The following is a 5,412-nucleotide window of genomic DNA, read 5'->3' on the forward strand; positions in this document are numbered from 1 at the left end:
ACAGTTTCAAAACACAGTCTGTCTTATCTTGTTATTTGTCACTATACGCCTGAGAAAGCAGGGGATTCACAGCGATTTTCACTCTCTAAAAGTTACACAACTATTCTATTAGCTTACTTAAAAGTTATATTTACCTTTGTTCTTTTGAATGGGAACTGTTTTTGAAGTGGAAATATATGCAGTGCCCTTGTCAGTAGTGAACTTTCAAAATAATAATAACAACAATAATAACAATGTTGTAACATCAAAAGTGATAAATAATGCAGGGAAAGATTAAAGCCTGGGCACTGAAAAATCCAGCTAAAGGGGTAGAAGATAAAAGGAGAAAAAAGTAACTGAACAGACAAAATTCATTCTTTATTGCAATGACTGCAGAGCTACAGAAAAGCTGGAATATAGAATAGCTCTTAGTTATTTATTTACTCCCTATATTGTTCCAGAAAGAATTTGAGACTGTTTACATGAATTTGGCAAGACAACATAATGGAAAAAAAAAAGAAACTAAATCAATGCAAAACAGGGATAAGTGTGTAAAATTGAGTTAGAAGTGTTTCATTTAAAAATGCATATTATAAAACCAACACATCGGTCATAGACAGTCATAAGTTTTACTTTGAATTTTTCAGCAGTCAAGTCTAAAAGGGAAACATCATGGTTACTCAGACAATTCCCAGTATGTATATGAGAGAAAATGTCCAATTGTTCAGGATTGTCCAATTGTTCAGGCCCCCCCATGATTCTGGAGGGTAAAGTCAGAGAGGAATATCTCCTGGAATTCCTTGTAGAGGTGACTGTGCAATATAATGACCCATGTCCTCGACAGCATCCTTACAACAAAGGAAACAGTAAGATTCATAAAACTGTTTCATATTTTGTCCCTCAGCCAGTGTGGGGCAACTAAAAAAAGCATATGTTAGTTAAAACAATAGTTTACAGAGGGTGCTGAGTGATAATATAAAGCAATAGTTCTCAAGTGCTCAGAAACTTAGTAAAGACACTATGATGCTGCAATGCCTTAAAGCTTCTGGGACCTCAGAGAGTTCTCTATGACCTTTCAGAAACAGCCCCTAGACCTCCACTGGGCACCAAGCTTTTGAAACAGTAAGAAGAGATGTTAAAGGGACTTGGGAAAGAAAACTTGATAGTTTGATGATAAACTAACAACTCAATCCAACTTCTAGTTTCTTTGGGCCCAGCTATTTTTGGATACGTTTCTGATTTTCCTAGGACGTGAAAAAAGCCTGGGGCTGGCATGAGGATTTGGGGTGGGGCAGAGGGTAACAAAAGTCTCCTGAGGCATTGACAATCTACAACTTGTAACTCAGGAGAGAAGTTAACTCTTTTTGAAGGAAAATTCCCAGCTTGGGCCTCAGAGTCATTTAACGAAAACCAAATTATGTATTATCTTTTAAACCAGAGTGTATGCAAGCAGAGATTTCAAGTGCACAGAAAACAAAGATCACGAAAACAGAACAAACCTTTTCTGTATCTGAAGGCAATTTTGAATGATGGAGCAATAAGCAAGAGAGGGTGGATGGCAGAAAGGGTGACAGAAATCAGTTCCCTGCTTACAAAAATGTTTAAAATTAGATAATGACAGATCATCAATATTAGGTGAGAAAATTCAAATTAGTAAATAACAAAATAACAGAGTTGGGACCATACGTGGACAGATTACTGCGATTTGCTTTTTGTATCAGCTCTCCGAGGTGTTATAAGATCATTATAAAGACTTATGGATGATAACTGCATACCTCTTCCTTCTTTTCTAATCCTAGGTGCTAAATGCAGAAACCTGAGCCAAAAATAAAATTGGGCATAAGGAGACCGAAATATTTTTACACTGCTACTTGAAGTTTTGCAATCTAAATGAATGAGGAGCAATTCATTTTAACTTCCTAGTCTTTCTGCTGTCACCCTAGCTTTAGCAATTTCTTCAGCCATTAACTGATTTTACCCAATGGCAAAAAATATTCATGAATCATATCTTAAAACCAAGAGGCTGAAAAAGAAATAATCTTACCTACCCATGGCCCTAAGATTCACTCTCTATTTAGACTAATATCAATCTTAATGTAATCATGTCAAAGGCCAGACATCTTTTGATCAATGGTGTCTAGTGACTATCAGAGTCACTGTTCAGAACAGAGATAAAAGCAATAAAAGAGACCAATCTCAGAGCCAAGTTTAAAGCACATCAAGAAAGCAATGACAAAGGCACGATGAAAGAACAGAGACTGGGGTCTGCAGAAATCGAAATTACATAATTTGAATATCTATTTCCCAGAAGCACATTTTCATTTAGGAAATCAAACCAAAAAAACAAGAATGGGTTAACCTTGTAATTAAAGAAAAGCAGCTTCCTGCATTACCACCTGCTATAAAGATTTCGAAGTTTCCAAATTAGAAGTCTAAATTTGAAGCATTCTAGAAGTCAAAATCACTTGCAAGCCATTAAGGTTGAATTGATTTTCCAATAGAGCAGTAGCCAGCTAGAAGCAGTTTCCATTCCTTAGAGAACTCATCCTGTCATCAAATTCTGGCTGTAAAGATTAAGAAACTCAAGAAAGACTTAGTAATTATAAACTTCTAATTGTACACCTTGTTCTAATAAGATTACGTGGTCATTCTGAGACTGAGCAAACATTTTGAAAAGGCTTTACCAGGAATCCACATATAGGAAGGTTTCTTTCATAACCGTAGTCCTACTCATGTCTTAGAAAACATCTCATTGAAGCATCTGATAAAACCGTTTCAATATCAGTGTGCTTCCCTGCCTTTTTCTCAACCAAAGCCTCATCGCAGGCAGTCATCCCTGGGCCAGCCACGTGAGCTTCCCATCAAGCATCCTTTTAAATATTCTCCCTGAAGCAGTGTTTCTAAATTGGTGTGCTTTCAACAAGATACTAATAGATGTTGTCTGAAGAAAAAAAGAAGTTTACATAGTCGACTAAGCTTGAGGCTGGCTGGTAAAACAAACTTAAACAGATTTGTTAATTACAGGATTTCTCTTGAGCATTTAGCCTCTCCTGGCAGAAGAGGCAGCATTTAGCATCAGTTAAACCCCTCCTCCCTTTGTTTTTCTCCAGAACGCTATTTTTACCTTTCAGATTTAATTCCCATGGAACATAGAAAGTGTATGTTTCAAAGATAGTAATAAGAGAGAGACTGTGGGGTTAGATTAGTGAGCCTCAGTGAGGGGAATGTACCTGTGTTACATACATGAAATGAAGCTTTATCCCACAAGCCAATTCTACCTAGTGACCAGCTTCTCAACCACCCTGGGTGGAGAACCCTGATCTTAGGGCACTGATGCCCTGTGTCCCAGTAGTCAAGCCTATTTTATGCCTCTAATGAATATCTATCACCTTCACCATGCCACCAACCTCAGTGAAGAGATAGGATTGCCATCTGTCCCCATGTGGTTGTGGGTGTAAGAGTCTTATCACTATAAAGGTGCACAGTGATGCAACCTGTCAGATTGCCAACCACAGCCTGGTCACGTTGAACAATACCCCTCAAGCATTAGGCTGCCTTATTTTGACGATGTTACATGGAACAATAAGCATGGATCAGAAGCCCGCCCTGCCTGCTCTCCCAAGCTGTTATCTGAGATCTTTACACTGTGGACTCACCAGGATGCCAACACCCCTCCAGGGATGTTAAACAACAATCCAGTTTAGAACCACTCGGCTTAGGAAATGAGAATAAATTTTGATTAGAACTTAATCTACTAACAGAAACATTTGCTGGCTAATAGAACCAGGAAATGGTGTCCACAGAGGCTAACAAGCTGATCCAGGGTCATACCTCTGGAACTCTTTTCAGCACACCATGTCATTTAGTCTATTTAATCTTTCTCTTCATTCATGTACATACCAGCCCAAATGTCCCTTCCTCACGGAGCCATACCTAACCAACTTATCTAAAGCATCTCTCTTCCCACCAATGTATCCTTTTACTTCATAGCAATTAACACAACTTGAAATTATTTTATTTTTTATGTATTTATTTTCTATCTTAGAAGTTTATGGTGCAAGTATCTTATCCCTTTTGTTCCACTTTATCTGAAATACCCAAAACAGTAACTGGCACCTACTCGAATTAAATCAAACCAGCTGATGAAAGAAGAGAAATCTACACTTCCAGTTAGCAAAAATCCTAATTCCCAAGATAGACTTTCTTTTATAGCAACATTCAGTCTATAAAGGGAAATTGGGGTATCTTATTTCATGGGAACTTTTAAGGAGATAATCACCTTCCTGAAACAATTAAAAGGCTCTTCAACTTGGAGGCAGGAGGCTGAACCTCATGGCTTTCCAGGGGGCCGTCTGCTTATAGTTACACTAACAAATCATTTCTGTTCACCTTTTGTGACCCCAGTCTTGGCTCTTTCTGGTTTCTAGCAGTTAGAAGGACTCACACAGGCTTCCAAATTTCTGTTCTGATGAATTGCCTGATGCATCTCATAATTTTAATGCTCATGATTTTAGGTGACAACAATTCTGGTGTAATTAATTAATTAGTATCAGACCCACACTGCTCACCTGATCAGTTTTAGAATATTTTTCATGATAAAAGAGAGATAGCAAGAAAATAATTTAAATAAAATGAAATGAAATCTTTAAATCGTTTAAATATTGAAGGATTGGGGAATACACCAGGGTTATGCCCTTAAACCAATGAAAACTGCAAAATGCTGTAAGCTCTTAGTTATTCTGCATTCGTAATATGAAATCCCCAGATATTTGGAAATGTGTGCGTTACTGACAGAATGTTTTACTTTGAACCTCGCTATAGAAAATTCACTATGAAGTACATGACAATTTTTTTTTAAAGATTGACACCTGAGCTAACAACTGTTGCCAATCTTCTTTTTTTTTCTGCTTTTTCTCCCCAAATCCCCCCAGTACGTAGTTGTATACTTTAGTTGTGGGTCCTTCTAGTTGTGGCATGAATGCTGCCTCAGCATGGCACAACGAGTGGTGCCATGTCTGCGCCCAGGATCCGAACTGGTGAAACCCTGGGCCGCCCAAGCAGAGCACATGAAACCAACCACCCAGCCATGCGGCTGACCCTGAAGACAATTTTTTTAAATCAAGTCTACTTAACAGAATGATCAAAGAAATATAACAGAGAGTGAGGACTTAGGGCCTGTTAGGTTTAAGAAAGGAAGATCAAGTTTGAAAAGATAAATGATAAGAATAGACCAATGGGACACATGCTTTAATTTTATGGATGCCTCCCAATGTTGCCATTCAAGATGCTTCCCTCAGTGAATAAGTGAAGGATAAATTCTTAAGATTCACTGCACACAGATCCCTCTGCTATTATACTTCAGAATGTGTACTTTTCTCCTAAAATATGCAGAAATTTAAAGTTTCAGTTAATTCAACTTATTTCAAATTATTA

Source organism: Equus quagga, chromosome 2 (genome assembly GCF_021613505.1).
Source record: "Equus quagga isolate Etosha38 chromosome 2, UCLA_HA_Equagga_1.0, whole genome shotgun sequence".
NCBI lineage: Eukaryota > Metazoa > Chordata > Mammalia > Perissodactyla > Equidae > Equus > Equus quagga.